Genomic DNA, 18,011 nt, shown 5'->3' with positions numbered 1-18,011 from the left:
GGCAAAAAAAATAAAGGCATACTAAATTCTCTGTTGTGCGGAGGAGTGGGATCAAAAGTTATTCAGTTCTTTGACTTTGGGAACCAGAGAAACACAGAATCATGAATGTATTTGGAAAACAGAGATAATCACTAGTAAAGTGGAAACTAGATTTGGCCATTTAAAAATAGTTTATATATATGAAACAAATGATACATAGAAAAAGACAGAAAATAAAGTCCAGAAAGTATATTAGATTGAACCGTAGGAAACTGCCGTTTTTATAGGTCAAAAGCAGTCAAATAACAATTTCATATGACTCAATCCATCAACAACGACAATAATAGTGTCAGCTAATTTGTTCAGTGTACGAGGCACTTTTAAAGGATTGATTGAAAATCTATGTATGCATGTTCCTTTACAAATAAAAACTGTAGTCCTAGAGACATTATGTAATTTATCTGAGCCATGCAGCTAAATACTGGTGGGAAGAAGTAAACCAGTGCTTTTCACAGTACCTCTCAGAAAAAAAACCTTAAAGAATTAAGGTCAAACATATTGGCCATAACAATAAATATTAAAGGAATAAGTTTCCCTTTGAGAGGTATGTTAAAATCCAATTAAATGTTGCTTATAAGCAAAAATATATGAAACAAAATGACAGACACCAAAAGTTTAAAATCAGAAGGATGAGTGAAATTATTTCAGACAAAGAAAAGAAGAAAACACTGGGAACATTAATATCAGGAAAATAGCAGCACGTAGTTCCAAACGCATAAAGGGTTATTTTACATCGATAAACAAAATAAAGGCCTAACAGTAATCTTTATGCATTTAATATTATGGTAACACATAGAAATTGCTATCAAGAAACTGACAAAAGCCCATTTGTAGAAAGAGACTAAAGGACCATTCTTATCAGTCTGTGACAGCTCAAGTACAGAATCAGGACATAGAGGATATGAATAATATTACTATAGTGGCTGAGTTAATAAACATATCTGCACTTGTCACCTGTAGAAACCATGCTCTTTTCAATCCTCAGGACACAGAAATCCCTAATACACAATAAGTAAAACTTGTACAAACCTCACTTAATTACCATGATAAATAAAACCAATAATTTATGCAAAAGTTTCTACGTAAGCAATAAAGCAATATGCAGCCAAGTCCTACTGAGCCGCTAGCTGCATTCCCAATAGTCAGGTATTAACAAAAATGTTCACTTTCCCTGTACTGTTTTACATTTTTAGTGATTCTATTAGCACAAAACATAGAAGTTAAGCTATCTTCATTTTTTTAACTGCCACCTTCGGACTTTTATATGAAAATTCCTCCTCCCTCGATAATGACTGACTCAAAATTTAAAATAAAATACTGCTCATTATTTCAAAATCATTGAAAATGAAGTCATGTACGTCAAAGATGACAACAAAGTTGATCCATGTCTACTCCTTCACTGAAAACAAATGACCTAGTATCAACTCAAGAAGTGAGAACCAGAGTTTTGTCTATTTTCTTGATTTTTTTTCCCCATCAAATCAGCCCATCTTTTTCTTTAATCAATGTCTCCCGCCTCTTCTATTCTCACCTCCCAGTTTCACTAACCTATTTGAACTCACCTTTCAAGCCCCCACATAAATGCCACTTTCTCAGAGATACTTTCCTTACCCTCGCAGACAAGGTCAATCCCCATGACACTTCCAGGAGACCCTGCTTTCCTCCCTAATTCCAAGTAACTTGCAGTTACTTGTTCAGAGGCTGTCTCCTTCACTAGATTGTAAATCCCATGCAATCGAGACTGTGTCTTATTTACTATAACATGTGGAGATGGTAAATATATTGATTCTTTTATTCAGAAAATTTCAGTTCAAACAAATTTTTAATTCAAAATATTTGAGTTCTACATGCAAGGTATTACCCTAAGGGTATTACACTGGGAAAACGGCAGTAAATAAAACAGGAATTTTTTTTTAATTAATACTTTCCCTCATCAAAGAAGTAAAAACAATATAAATGCAATGGAGAAGAAAATAACAGGCAAGCTCGGTAAATGGGAAGGGTTATACAATGTTAAATGTAGTGATCATTAGAGAAGGCCATACTAAGAGGTGACATTTGAGTTAAGATGTGAAAATGATGACAAAGCAACCATATGGACGCCTGGAAACAGAGCATTCCAGCAAGAGGGTACAGTCGATGGCAAAGGGCTAGAAACCACAGTCTACTCTGTAGGTAAGTCCATACATGGTTCTTGTTTAAAGTAAGGATAGAACTCTGGGAACATGAGTACCTAAAGATGGGCAGAGAAGCAAAAACTCTTAAAAGAATAAAGAAGCAAACAGAGATAGGAAATGATTAAATATGATACCTATTAAATACTGTGACTATCACGTGGTCAATGGAAAATTAACGTAAAAGATTTTAATGCCATGTGTACTTATGATACAAAGCAAAATGCTACAAATATTCAGTAAGATCAAATATTTTAAAAACTGCAAGAGTTATCCCAAAATGGAATAAGGAAGTTATCCCTGAGCAGTGGAACTACGGATGAATCTCCTGGACTTGCCAAATTCCAAAATGAGCATGTACTGTTTTTACAACTTTCAAATGGAAATGAGTATAATTTTAAAGAATCATAATGGCTTAGAGAGAAAAAGGCTGAGAACAGATTATCTTTGCTCTATCTTACTGCAAGAAGGCATGCCAATATAATTTCCTGAAATGAAAATACATTTTTAATTGGAAAAGATCTTTTTGTAACCAGGTAAAGAGCAAAGTTCTACTGTATGTTATTTTTAACCTTCATCAAGCAATTAAAGCTTAAATTTACTTGACCAGAGTGTATACACCCCCATGGCAAACTTGCTGGGGTTTCTCAAAGTCTGGGCTTTAGGCTGAGAAGTTTTTCAGCTTGTCTTTTACTACAGTGATGACAGTAATATGATACTCAATGCTGTTAGTACAGCAGTAAACTAAAACTATATTTGCAACTCCACTCAGGCCCCAAATCACCAAGAATCTTCCAATTCTTTTCAGGATGTTTTTTTCCTTTGCCTGAATGGATTGTTTTGGAAGCTTTTATTCATCTCAAAGGAACATCAAACTGAAATTCCATCTCCTTTGTATCATACCAGGACCACCTCATCAGAGAAGCCATAGTGGATGTTCACTGAATGTTTGACAACCTACAAAACTATTTTAAGCACCTGCTGGATAGAAAAAGTACCTGAAGAATCAAAAAATGACTTACTGTCCTTGTTAAGACACCTAGTACTTATATCAATGGGAGAGGATCCTTTCACAATGTGTTCGGACATCATCATCACATTGTACACTTTAAATATCTTAGTTTTGTCAATTACACTTCAATAAAGCTGGGAGGAATTTTTTTTAATCATTTTTAAAAACCCACTGAGTATATATCACTTTTCTCACTCTAAAACTTCTCTCCACCTTATCACATCAATTTCACTGGTATTTACTCTGACATATAACAAGTACTCCTGAATACTGCCACGCTTTAGCTTCTCAGCTAAGTTGCAAGCTCAAATTTCCAGCTACCAGCTGAAAATCTCTGCCTCCTTAGCTTTAGACACGCCTAAAACCAGCATGCCTCACTGACACAATCCTCATAGCCTCATGCCCCTGCTCTCTGCTAATGGCATCGACGTGCCCTTTTTTGTCCCCAGAAGCTCCCTGCACCCTTCTGTTGGCCCTTCAAGGCTGACCCAAAGGGCTTCCCTGGTGGCGCAGTGGTTAAGAATCTGCCTGCCGATGCAAGGGACACGGGTACGAGCCCTGGTCCGGGAAGATCCCACATGCCGTAGAGCAACTAAGCCCATGCGCCACAACTACTGAGCCTGTGCTCTAGAGCCCGCGAGCCACAACTACTGAAGCCCACATGCCTAGAGCCCGTGCTCTGCAACAAGAGAAGCCACCGCAATGAGAAGCCCGCGCACTGCAATGAAAAGTAGCCCCTCCTTGCCGCTACTAGAGAAAGCCCGTGCACAGCAACAGACCCAACGCAGCCAAAAGTTAATTAATTAATTAAAAAAAAAAAAAAGACTGACCCAAAGCAGACCACCACTCAGCCACAAATTGTAACCCATCACTCACATGCAGCTCCCGGGCCTTCGATACGACTCCTCTGCACGGAATGAGCTTCTCAGCCCACTTGCCCATTGAGGCCAGAAACCCCCTGCAAATGTTTCCTCTACTCCAAGGTAGAGTTACTCTCTCCATCCTCAGATATTCAGATGGCACTTTGTCTAAACCTCGGTTTACAATATTTATCACTGTCTGCGTGATCTCAGGCATTTGTATCCATGCCTCTCCATGTCTAGAAGCTGGTTGAGAGCAGGGAACCATCCTCTCTTGGTAGTTGCTTTTCCTATTTTAATTTTCGTACTGTAGTGTCCTCAGCCAGGCACAGGGACTGAATCTCATAAGCGTGCAGAGATTTTAGCTGCATGAAACTGAACTGACAGGGTCTCGGATAAAGGGAGGAGAGCACAGAGCCTACTGAATTTGGAAAAGCCAAGTCATCCGGCCCTAGCCTTTGAACCTCTGGGTCTCTGTGTCTACTCAGAAAGTAAAGCAAGCCGTTCTCTGCGGAATTATAATGAATACCGGGTACAGAATGAATTCCTCCTTTTCTCGACATGACAATAACCCCTCTCCCAACAAATCATAGTCCAAGATGGCAAAGCAGCCCCTTAACAAAAGGCAATTCTATTTCAGCTGTGCTGCTCCCTGGGTTAAAAACTCTCCATCCTTATCACCTGCTGATTGCCGACTGCTAGGGGGGCCTCGTTTAATGCTCCCATGACGAAACCTGCCTATAATGAGTAACTCCCCCTATCTGCTCTGCTCTAGAAGCAGTTGATAGGCCCTCCCCAGCTGCCTTGCTTTGCACCTAACAAAAGGTTCGCAGATACCCACCACGTGCTTCTAAATGCCCCGCCTTCCCTCGCCAGACACCCGGATGAAGCAGAGTCCTGGTGGAAATAACATTCTGGGGCAATGATATTTGTTGTCTTGGTTGTCACGCAGCTGGAAATCATTTTCTTCTTTCCCATTCATAATAGCCCAACCTTCCCATCTCTGGGACAAGAACCCTTTTTTGTGTTTGTTTTGGGTTTTTTTTTTTTTTTTTTTTGGCTGGGCCACACGGCTTGTGGGATCTTAGTTCTCCGACCAGGGACTGAACCCGTGCCCCCTGCAATGAAAGCGTGGAGTCCTAACCACTGGACCACCAGGGAATTCCTCATAGCACGCTGCACCGATTCAGGAAGAGCCATGCAGGCTCCTGGGACCTCAAACGTCTGGCCCATGGTGGCAATCTCAATCACAGCCTCTCCAAAACGAAAAGAGGCAAGAGAGAGCACATGCACGCACAGACACATACCCCACATGCATCAATATATATAAACACAAACGTTAGGTTTGTGTAAGCAGAAGTACAATTATGGAAGGCTACGTAACGAATTCATGACAGAGGGGTTGGTTACATCAGATGGGTAAGCTAGAAAGAGCAGAGGGATATTACATTTACTTTAGACACATCTGTATCATTTGAATCATTACAAAACCCCCATCTTTCTATAAATGAATGCAGCTATCTTCTGGTGAGAACACTTTCTACTGTGTTCATAGCCGAGTGACTTAAACAGGATAAGTAAAATGCATTAACCAAGCAGAGTTCACTGTGGCATGACCTCAAAATAGGTCTGACTTCCCAGTAAGGCTAGGTTTGGATTATTCTAGGAAGCAAGTTATCAACTGACTATAGAGCCTCAAACACAAATTGCGTCAAAAGTGAGAATATCTGAAATGAGAAGGAAGCAAGGCAGGGCTACAGATAAGACACAGTTACGTCTATCTCTAGACTTGACAACTAAGAGGTAAATCTGGGCAAAAATGTTTCAAGTTTATAAAACGAAAATGAGAATACCAGGATCCATCTCTTCTCACCTTGTTAAGAAAAGCTAACTGACCTGAAAACACCGGGCCTAGTTTGAAGAAAACATTCCTAAAGTTGAAACTCAACAAACATGCTCCATGTCTGAAGATGTTTCAAAAGAACTTCAGTCATGAACATAATATGATAGAATGCAAGCTCCTCGAGAGAGGGGACCTTCTGTGTCTTGTTTCCTACTGTTCCCCAGTACCTAGTAGGTGTGCAACAAATATCTACTGCATCTGGAATAAATGAACAAATTAAAGATTAAGGAACAAGTAAACGAAAACTAGAATTAGCAACCAGATAATATCAGTGCCTATTCTTATTTTATAGATATAAAAAGAATTGGGCTTCCCTGGTGGCGCAGTGGTTGAGAGTCCGCCTGCCGATGCAGGGGACACGGGTTCATGTGCTCCGCAACGGGAGAGGCCACAACAGTGAGAGGCCCGCGTACCGCAAAAAAAAAAAAAAAGAAAAAAAAAAGAATGGAACTTCGACTCATTCAGCAATAACAACACTGGAAATTAAAAGCCCCTTGATTTCCTCTATCTTGATTACCTTTTTCTCTTCTGTGTTTCTTGTTTTATCTCCTAGGTCCCTCCCAGATCTTAATCTCCTAGGAGCCTTCCCTCACCCTCACCCCCACCCCATGCCCCTGAGGGTCAGGTGCCCCTGCTTGGTGCTCCCACAGTGCCCTGAGCTTATCGCCCTGTCACACTGAATTGCAATCATCATTTGTTAATATGTCTGTAAGCTCAGCTCCTACTGGAGGGTAGGAATCCTGCCTTATTCATCCCCCCTCCCTGCCTCCATCTAGCACCTAGCACAATGCTTGGGTTATAGGAGACGGTCAGTTCAGTGCTGCTAGGGGTAGAACAGAACTTGTTTCCTCTGCCACCAAATCATTGCTCCTTCCAAAGAGCCAGGAGTATCCTTCTGTTAGGGCCAAGTTTCAGAATGAAGGCAGCTTGGGGAATGGTCAAGAAGAACCGCTTAAACATAGAGGAAGAAAGTTGAGTATAGCAGACTTACATGAAATCGAATCCAGTCTATTGTTCTGAGATTTAAGAAAACGGGAAAAAAGAAAACTTGCTAAAAAGGAATGGTTCACAGTAGCCCTCTCTGTACAGTGAATCCTAAACCTTAAGAAGCCAAGGCACACCCAATGGCCATAATGAACAAGAGTTCCTTTAACAACAGTTTCAACCTTGGAAATCCCACCCCAAAGAGATCCATAACCAGGTTTTATTAGTCCAACTTTCTCTCTTTCAGAGAAAGAGGCTGGTTCTGAAATCCCTTTCCTTTATCTCCATATTAAATAAAACAAACACAACCTGATCTACCTCATTCAGGCTTACACGTTATTTGTTTTAGCACTGGACTAAAGTTAAGAGTCTACCCTGTCCTTACACCACTTTTTTTAAAAACAGTACCACAAAAATCAAATAAATTATAGCCTAAATCCACACATGTAGTAAAACAGTCCTCTCATTTCTGAAAGAAATTTGAATGTTACATGAGCTTCAAAGTTGAAGTTTCTACAGTACTGATCAGATGACAGGAGCCAACGTCCAAGGATTGAGACAATTTTCTTTGCCCCACACCCCCAGGTCAATAATAGTAACAACAACATTACTCTGAAATCATACCAACCTGCTAGAAAAAAAAAGCCAGGGAATTTAAATAAAATCACCAAAACCAGCACTCTCCCTCCCCACCTCCTAAAAAAACCAAAAAACTTTGAGTTACTTCAACTTAACTAATTTAATTAATTGATTAAACGTGCCAAACCCAAGTTCCCTTGCAGAAGATAAAACAAACTGCTGGGAGGATCATTCAAATTGTATTCAGAAGACAGTAAAAAGCAGCTGACCTAATCTCCTTTCATCATCTGTCTCCTTATTAGCCCAGCACCTCCAGATTCTAAGGCAATTAGAGGACTTACTCAAATCAGCTGCACCTCTGACATGCAGCTGAAAGGCCACCCACTCCCACCTTTGACACAGAGGTATCGCGGTGTGAGAGGAAACCTCCAGAGTTGCTGGAAGTCTCTCCCAAATGGAGCCCACAGAGATTCTTCCTGTCTGAGAGATAATGAGCTATACACCTTCGCTCTGGACAGTTAGGGGAAAGAACAACAACAACAACAAAAGAGGCAGATGACCAGAAAGGAGGTTCCCAAAGAAGCATTCGTCTACCGCACTGGGCGAGCTACTTCTATTGGAGGTTAAACTTAATAAAGGATCTTCGTGGTGTGTCAGCCCTCACTGCAACACCAAGGGTGCTTCTCCCTTCTCCCCAACATCACCCCCTTACCTTTTACAAGGGCGTTAACCCCATTTCTAAACTAATAATAATTCTCTTCTGTGCTGCAAATATTCAACCGCTGTGAAATACTATGTATAACATACACACAGTCAAGAATGTCGGTTGCCATGAGATTCACGTTTCAATTAGCATTAACTAGCAGGCCCTTCCCTAAACAAAAACAAAACAGAATGCTTTCTTGGTCAGCTCTGAGCCTGGGGAGCAATTTTAACCCACATGCTTCAAGGGCCTCGCAAGGTCCAGATGTAACACAATAACATCATTAATTTTCACTAAATTATATTTCTCAAAAGGCCACTATCAATTTGGGGGCAATACGGGCGAAGAAACTGCATATTCTTTATTCTGTAACCTTTCTATAATCTGAATAAGCTGGCAGCAGCGCCCTGAAACTCACTCGGCATGAGTTACGAGGGTATGTGATGGAATCAGGGCCCAGGAACCTCTCAATCATTTCAGTCCTCTCTATGCCCAGTACTTGTGACTCAGTGCCTTCCTGCGTTGTGGGGTTAAACTGTACTTCCCCCTCCCTGTCCCTAGGTAGTACAATTCCTTAAAATAACAGCCAAGGTCCCCACAATTTATCGCCTTGTATCTTTCCAGCCTCCATTACTCCAGACCCCAACTACATAGTTCACTCCCCACCATTCATCTTTTAAGAGACACATCATTTTCATCCTTCAAGTCCCTTTTGTGAAGTCTGCCCCAGAGACAGAATTTAATTTTCCATTGCCTGGCATGCCAAGTTTCTTAGATTCTACAGCTGCCGCCTAGTTATGCAACCCAGCTGCTATATATTGAAGTTAGCTGCATCTTTTCCCTCTGTACTGCAGCTCTTCCTAGAGCCTCCTTTCTCTCATCCTTGTATCTGCCACCGTCGAAGGAATGCAGTAACTGCTTATCCGATTAAAATTTCCTCCTTTTCTCCCAACTTTCTAAGGCATCCATGATAGCTCTCCATGAGATAGCTAAATAACACTACAGGGATTTGGAACATAGCGTGGTATGTAAACATTAGAAACCAAATAAGATGCTGAGTTAGCAAGGCCAGAGCAAGCTTTCAAATTTTAAACCAAGTTTTATTACATCACACTTCACTTTTAAAATACACCATGTTCCTCAAGTGTGTATGCATATAGGTACCAAAAAAAAAAAAAAATTAAAGAAAAGGGAGACAGGCCACACATCAAGCACAGATATTAAAATCGTGACCTCAAACTAAATCTCAGGTCTTGTTATTTGGACCCTTTGAGCGTCCCAGTGAAAATGATACAGTCTATTCCACTCAGGTTGCAACTTTCCTTACTAAGCATTTGAAATAAGATTCTCCTGCCTAAAAATCATGAACCTCAGACTGACTGTCACTATGTATCAAAAAGACTTAGCAAGTGAGAGTTTTACTTGCTTTGAATTTTCCAGTAGGTCTAACAGTCAGAACAGATTCAGTAAAACCTTGAGAAGTCTGTGGTAGAATCTTCTTTTAAATCAAATTACTTTTCAGAAAAGATTAGCTTCAAATAAAAACAGACGTTTCAAACTCAGGTGTTGAAAGGGCTGCCACTTACATTCCCACGTCTGGTAACTTTTCCCATCACTCGCAGAGATTTCTGAGATCCACTGAGTGCGCTCAGCACTGAGCTGCAGCTCATCTCTTGAGAGACAACGATGCAAATGGGAAGTTGGCCAGGTCAGACTACAGACTCCAAGTCAATTTTAACGTTAAGTAGCTCACCCACTTTAAACAATACGGGTAGTGGAAGACTGACTGGCGTGGGGTAGGGTGGTATTATTGATGTCCTTGTGCAGGAGGAAAGAAAAAACAGGGGAGAACCGACTCCCAGCTCCAGGTTCTTCCCCCTCCAGGCATCTCCCACTGCTGCTTTTCCTCAACCCTCTTGGCCTTCCTGCCCTCCCCCTTACCTCCCAGACTAACAGTTGACACTTCCCTCTACTCTCTCCCTACTGTTCTAACATGGGATAACCACCCTCCAGTTTGTAGTGTTGTGGGGGGAGCTGGAAGGAACAGCAGAGATGATCAAACCCCTCCATTTTCCAGATGAGTACACCAAGAAGGAGGACCAGCTGACCTAACCGGCTAAAGTCGCACCACTAGGGGACGTGGTGTGTCTGTGGGATCAGATTATGATAACCCAGTCCTCCTGCCTGGCCCCTCAGCCCGGCCTTCCCGCCACACACTACCTCTTTCTCTGGCTACTTGGCTTCTTAATCCTCAAATTAAATGGTATCAAGAAAAATGCAGCCTTAATAATGCTGATCGTTATTCACAATTTTGCTTTTGGGGCAAATATGCTCCGGCCTCCCCAGAATTGGAGAATCAAGGGCAGAAACAAATGGATGACATTATGCATGTGTGTGTTAATGCAATTTAATTCGGTCCAAATTTCAGTACACACCCTTTTTCCTTGGGGCTTACTACTCTTCTTTGACAAGGAAATAGTTTCTTAGGAAAAAGAACTTAGTTTTAAACCAGCACGGTCTCCCTCTAACCCGAATTGCAAGCTTTGAATAACAGACCTCCTGCTTCACAGTTATGTTTAGGCTGGGCAAACGACACTTAATGCAAATAGGTGAAAATCACGGACTGTTAAAGCCCGAAGGAATAGAGGATTTTGCTCTCATAACTGCAGTCACCTGTTTTCAAGATTCATGTTTGTAAATATGTATCTATTCCAATGGGAAACAACGCGTTCATAGAGAAACTTTAACAAGCCAGCGCTCACTGGAAACCCACATTTAGGAAACCTCCACAGATTTCAACAACAAAAAAAAGAGAAGTAGCAGCAGAAAGCAGCAATCTCAGGCCCCGGACTGAAGGCAGCAACAAGTCCTGGATACCGTCATTCTTACACATCAAAGTCCAAATGGCAGCAAAGAAAAACAAGAATAAATGATAAATCCATTCACAACAAACTAGTCCTGCGCACACGCGCGCGCGCACACACACACAACGAGCCCGTCTATTTCAAAACCACCAACTCAAAGCCAGGTCCCTCCCTTGCTTTAGAGTCCCCAGTTACTTGATAAACGTGTCTGTTAGACGTCCGGACAGAAACTTAAGTTTAAAGTCCTCAGGCGGGGAGAGACCGCTGCGTGGCCGGTGAGAAGCAAGTGGTGGGGAAGCTCGGCGCTGCGGGTCGCGGGGACCCCCGGCGGTCCACGTCCACCGGGACGCGGCTTGGGGGTAATGTTGAGCGCCTCCCGCCTGCCAGCTCGGGCCCCCACCCAGACCCAGGTAACCGGAGACCACCTACGTGTCACTTGGGCGGGTCCCGGCCGCTGGCACGGGGCACAGCGTGGGCCCCGGGGAGCGCTGACCCGGTTGGGAGACGGGAGGGGCGGCGGCCCGGGCGGCTGCGGCCACTTCCCTCCCGGGGCTCGATCAACTGGTTGGCTGGGGAGGCCAAGAGCGCCTCGCCTCCTGCAGGTCGGCCCGCGAGCATGCACACCCACCCACACCCGGCACAGGCGCGCGCGTACACACACACAGACACACACACACACACACACAGCCACAAAGCCCGTCTGCCGCAGGACAGCGCGATCCCAGCGCGCCGTTTGGCGGCGGAAGGGACCCGGCGAAAGCTGGCTCCGCGCTCAGAAGGCACCGTCCCCTCGCGCCACCCCGCGCCGCGCCAGTCCCTTTACCTGCGCCCGTCGCCGCCGCGCGTCCGGCTCCCGCCGCCCCCGGGCTGGCTTCAGGCTGCGCGGTCAATCCCCGCAGCCCCCGCCCCGCGGCCCGCCGAGCCCGGCCCTCCGCCCGCCCCTCGGCCGTCGCCCGGAGCGGGGCCGCCCCCTGCGCCCACCCCGCCGGGGTCCCGCGCGCGCGGCCGGGAGGCCGGGGAGGGCTCGGCGGCGCCGGGGCCCAGGCCGCCCGAGATCCCGGCAGGCTCCGCTGGGGGACAGGGGCGTCGCGGCTCCGGGAGCGTCAGCCGCCGCTCGGCCCCGACTGCTCCGGCTTTGGCGCGCTGGCAGGGCGGCGGGGGAGGGGGGCGCCGAGGGAGGGCCGCGGGAGCAGGGCGGACGCCTGCCCCCTTCTTCCTCCGCCTTCTTTCTTTTCTGCAGGCTCCACGTAGCACAAGTCAGCAACTCCCACACCCCCGACTCCCTCCCCCTGGCTCATTCCCTTACCTGGCGCGACGCCCCCAGAGCCCCTACCCTCTGTGCTCCTCCTACCCCATCCAGTTGCCGGACTCCCCGCCCCGCCTGCAGGGGCGGGGGCGGAGGGTAGACCAAGCCTCCCATTCATCATCTTCCCACCGCCCCCCACCCGGATCGGACCCACCCGCGTCTGGGGACCCACCCGCGTCTGGAGACCCACGGCCTCCAGCTCCGGATCTCCATCCCCACCCGCTCCCGTGCTCACCTCTGCGACCGGCAACTTGCGGGACTCGGGCGGCCTCTCCTACACGTTGCATTTTCATTTCGTCGCTCTTCTCTCCCCACTTGAAAAGCTCTGGAAGACATCGCAGGGCCCGCAAAATCCCCGATGTCTGGCCTCTCTCGTAGTTCCGTTTCCAAACTTTCCCGGAGGCACAGAGTTTCTCCCAGTGCAGCCTTCAAGTCGAGGCTGCAAAGAACGCAGAGTCAATTTTGCTGCCGGAAAGGTGCACACGTTTCCATTTCTGAGTTTTCGATTGCCTGGGTCTGCAGACCAAAGCAAGTGTGACTGTTTCCCCTAGTTCTCCATATCCATGATTATAAATTTCTCTTCCGCTTTCCCAGTGTAACTTTGCAAGTGCAAACTATCAATTTTAGAATAGTAATTAAGGGCGGGGAATACACACCTGGAGGTGTGGTTGGGAGCGGCGCAGGACTAAGGCCTGGGGATGGTTCTCGGGAAAGTGGCGGGCACAGAGATTCGCCCAGGTTCTGGAACAACACCCGGTCCACCGGGGGCTCTCCAGCCGCGCCACCCCCTACCCACCTCCCACCCTTGGCTTCCTGGAGTGTTGGCAATTCTCTGCCTCTAGCTCCACTGCTAAAGCCGCGACACAACAAAAGTAGCAGCTTACGAGTAAAAACTGGGCAAACTGTAAACGGCACGTGGGGTCTACGACAGCAGTATGTCAGGGAACTTGGCAGGACTGATACAAGTACATATAAGAAAGAAACGCAGAACCAGGAGGGAGGGCTGCGTTGGTGGCAGTCACTCGGTAACCTTGGGCTTCGCAGAAATGGGAGGTCACCGGAAACCGCACAGGGCGGGGAGGGGAAGAATTCTTGGTGGGGATGGAAACGTCTCAAGCTTACAGTGAGGTCTGCCTGGAAGAGAACGTGACCGTCGCCCGCAAGTGACTGCTTCGAACCTTGATTGAGTTCGTCTTGCGGTTTTCAAAGGGCGCTCAAAGCTAAACCCTGACTGCTCATCCATTACTCTCAAGCTGTTTCCTTTTTCAAACAATGTAGCAAATCCCCTTTGTTAAAAAATCAGCCTTAAAGAACTCTGCGTCCTCTCCTTTCCTACCAATTTATCATTTCTTTTATAATAATCCATTAAAATGTGAAAAAATAGAAATTTTAATACATGCACGGTGCTAATATGTTCATTTACAGCATGCAGAAATGCATATAAAAACTCTTATCGCAAAAATAATGAGAGCTGATCTTAAACTCTAAGGAAAGATACCAGGACAAATAGGAAAATGTCCACTATATAATCTAAATATAATAAAAAGCACATATTGGTAAGAAAAGAAAGACTATACTGAAAGGGACTTTTGTTTTGCACCATAGCTCTACCCACCTCAGAAAAATCACTTAGCTCATTTTCCTGTCTTCTTTCTACTACACGCTCTTTGTATTTACTGTCGGGTTTCTCAATACCAAAACTTCTATATCTAGTAAAAAGAATCTTTTAAAATTTTATTTAAAATAATTAAATTATTATATTAACTATAGCAATAAATAGTATCAAATAATTAATTTACAAATTAATTATTTCAATCTTTCACCCTTCCTCATAAATCAAAGATAAAGTGCAAATGAGTTTCTTGCCTACCACTCAGCTTGAATCTTTTCCCAGGATATTGATTTTACCTCTTACCATATTAAGGAATATGGTGGCTTCTGCTTTGACTATATAGTAACTGCCTTAACTACTCTGTGATCCTTTCTAACATCAAATGAGGAGTTCTGTCCACGCAAGACGTGTATTCAAGAGTTCCAAGTTATTGGCTTTAAAAAAACTTTCTTTCCTCTTTATTTGTCCTACCATGGCCTAGAATGAACTGGAGAGCAAAGTACAAGGTCAGCCTGGACAGACCTGTCTCCCTGACACATGCGGACCTGTCTGAATGAGACTGCTCTTCACCCAGTTTTTGTTTAATAACTTTAAAATCAACTGTAGGTTGTATGCCCAGTGTAAAAGGAGAGAGAAAATGAAATCCAATACAGAATCCAGTTCAGCACAGAGATTAATCCATCAAAACTAGTATTGTGTTCCAAACGAGCCAGTTTTCTCATCTGTAAAATGGGATAATAATACTAATAAAGTCTATTTTATCAGGTTCCAGGTTGCCTTTAACAAAGTAAGATAATATATTTGAGCAGGCTTCTTCAAACCCAACAGTAGGTGATGTTATTTCAATAGAGATGCAGAAAGATACCTTGATATACTTTCTTTAATGTTTTTATCTGTCTGTGGCCCTCCTGCCAATCAAACTGATTCCATTTCTTGGATAGTCATCTTAATGCTTTCTGTCCTAACCTTTCTCTCTTATCCTCTGCCAAGCAATGTTTCTCTAGATCTGTTTCTTCAAATGACTTCACCAGAGCCAGAGGCCCAAAGATAGCTGGTGCTGTCAAACGTGAGAAAAAATATTTTCAGCAAAATGAAGAGAATTTGAATGAGGAGTATTTCAAGTACAGTTTACATTAATATCTTGATAACTGTAGACTTTGTCAGATTATTGCTGTTATCTAGTGGTCCAAGGACTATAATCTGCAGAGCATTTAGGATTGAAACATTGGCTGTCACTACTTTTGGCTCTGTTATTTGTTCAGAAGGGTTTGCTGGTCATGCCAGTTCCCTCTGCCTTCCCACATTCCCTTCCGTCTGGCAAAAAGCCTTTGAAATTTTCTACTAGAGAGTAATCAAACCTATCAGCAAAAAGATCTGTTGGAAACTTTCCCTCCAGTCTGTTAATGTAGAGACTGATGCAGAGAATGTATTCCGGTGAAACAATACCCTGAGAGAATTCAGCCTGCTTGGGAAAATTTTTCAGGTGCCTCTCAGGCAGAGGTTTCTTCCTTGTTAAAATGGGGGTATTTACGCCTCGCTGCTGTTTTTCCCCTTGACTGGAAAGAAATCATTCTCCTTGGGAAACGTGTCTATTTTAAAAGGCCAGCGGCAGAGGTGGGTGAGGTCAGCCCAATGTAGTAAAACTAAAATAGCATAAAATAAAATAACACTCTTCAGGGTAGAAGTGACATAAAGAGACTCTAGGAACAGAGAGTAGAAGATGGGATTGTGTGTGCAGCAGCCCTGTATGAGGACCAGACTACAATGAAATGAAAGCCCTAAATGCACTGTTTGCTCACCTTTTTCTTATCACCTATTTCTGCATGAATAATCTGGGTAGTGTCTGAAGTAGATCAAGGGTGAGCAAATCCTTTTCCTGTAGTTTCCCTCACCCAAATAAAAAGCCTTTGATCTAAAACAGAAGGGGAGGGGGGAAGAAAATGAAGAAAAAACCATATATGTGTGTTACATGTATAATTTTAGAGCTAAAAATAGACCTAAATATCCAAAAACTCATAGAAAGGGTCACAAAACAAAAAGTTCTTAAAACAATAATAAAATTGGTAAATTTCTAGTAAGACTGATAGTGAGGAAAGAGAGAAAAGAAACAAGACTGTGAATGAAACTATAACTATAGTTTCGAGACTTTTTTTCTAATACTAACAGAATGTTGTGAACATTTTTAAAACTTAGCTGAAATAGATACTTTTTAATAAGATGCAAATTACAAAACTTTATTGAGTCAAACAAATTAAAAACATGAATATATTTGTAACTATTGAATAAATTAAATTCATATTTCTAAATCTACCTACAAAAAGGGTCAAAAATTTGGTGGCAAAGATTTACCAAATCTTCATAGGTAATCTCTATTCAAATGATTTCAGAGAAAAAGAAGGAAAGCACCCCAATTATTTTATGAGCTAATAAAATCTTGATGCCAAGATCAGACATTAAAATAGAAAGGAAGGGCTTCCCTGGTGGCGCAGTGGTTGGGAGTCCGCCTGCCGATGCAGGGGACACGGGTTTGTGCCCCGGTCCGGGAAGATCCCACATGCCATGGAGCGGCTGGGCCCGTGAGCCATGGCCGCTGAGCCTGCGCGCCCGGAGCCTGTGCTCCGCAACGGGAGAGGCCACAACAGTGAGAGGCCCACGTATCGCAAAAAAAAACAAAACAAAAACAAAATAGAAAGGAAAATTCTAGACCAATCTCAAAAGGAATAAAAAATTTTATTCTTACATATAATCAAACCAAGTTCAGCAATGTGTTTTTAAAAAATACATCACAAGCACATCAGGCTGATACCATAATGTAAGAATGGCTTCATATTAGAAAATGTAAAGAAATTTGCCACTCATTTTTCTTAATCTCAACAAACTAGAAAAGGGAGGAATTTCCTGAACATGATAGAGTTGCTACCAACAACCTAATTCTAGAGGCATTATTCTTAATGTTAATTCATTAAACATTTTCCTTTTAAAGTAAGAAAGAAAACGAGGATCACTTTACCATTTCTATTCCACATTGTAATAAAGCACCTTGCCAAGATAATAACACACGCACACACACACACACAGAAATTGGAAGATATAAGGTGTGGAAAAGAAGAAAAAAGTGATTTGTAGATGATATAATTGTCTTCTGAGAAAATTCAGGCAAATCTAATAAAATAGTAGAACAAAGAAGAGAGTTTAGCAACATTGTTGAATAAAAGATCAATGTACAATGAAGCCACAGCCCATTATAAATAATAAATGTTTGAAGGTCTCACTTATGTAGCAACAAATTTTTATTATAACGAATAAAAATTAAAAGAAAGGTATAGTATCTGTATTTACTATATGTAGAAAATTATAAAAATTTATTGAAGTACATGAAGAGGCCTCAATAAATCGATAGATAATATCATGTTCATGGACGAGAGGACTCCATAAACAGAGTGCAATCTACTCCAAATTGTAATAGGGTTTTTCATAGACCTTAACAAAGTGATTCTACGAGTCATGTGGGAGTGGAAGAGGCCAAGAATAACTAAGACAATTCTGAAGAAGCATAAGGAGGGAAAATTGTCGCTCCAGGTATCAAAATATTCTAAAGCTTCACCAACTGAAACAATGTAGGATTGGTGCAGAGACTGGTAAACAATCTCATGAAAGAGAATGGCAGGTTCAGAAACAGAAGCACACATAAATGAGATAAGCCCACGTAAAATAGTACATCGAAGATGTTCTCTGTAGTTCTCTTTAGCATTCTCTAAATATATTTCCGAAACAACATGGGATACCTACCTCACACTATAAACAAACATAAGTTCCTAATGATGTGAAGACCTAAAGTAAAACTTCCAGATTTTTAGAATATCTTCATCTTTTCAGGGTAGAGAAGAATTTCTTACAAACGGTGCAAAAAGTACAAACCATAAAAGAGTCTGCTCTTTTCTTTCAAATAAAATACGGCCGACTCTAATATGCTGG

The 18,011-nt window shown here is 43.0% G+C and overlaps 1 protein-coding gene across 4 annotated transcripts in view; it reads right to left on the bottom strand.

Moving 5' to 3' along the window:
* The window catches only part of LPAR1 (lysophosphatidic acid receptor 1), a 169,582-nt gene extending 156,565 nt beyond the window's left edge, over window positions 1–13,017 (bottom strand). Inside the window, exon 1 of one of the 4 annotated variants that reach the window (XM_060300630.2) lies at window positions 12,660–13,017. The gene's annotated coding sequence lies outside the window, so the exon portion shown is untranslated. Of the gene's footprint in view, window positions 1–11,547; window positions 11,733–11,941; window positions 12,042–12,424; window positions 12,536–12,659 lie in introns of those variants that run through there. The other 3 variants (XM_060300632.1, XM_030859033.2, XM_030859032.3) reach the window with 3 other exon arrangements.
* Window positions 13,018–18,011: the final 4,994 nt, after the last annotated feature.

This window comes from Globicephala melas, chromosome 6, assembly GCF_963455315.2.
Source record: "Globicephala melas chromosome 6, mGloMel1.2, whole genome shotgun sequence".
In the NCBI taxonomy this organism is placed as follows: domain Eukaryota; kingdom Metazoa; phylum Chordata; class Mammalia; order Artiodactyla; family Delphinidae; genus Globicephala; species Globicephala melas.
Note: the sequence above shows the minus strand (reverse complement) of the source record. Positions and strands in the feature narration are given on the sequence as shown.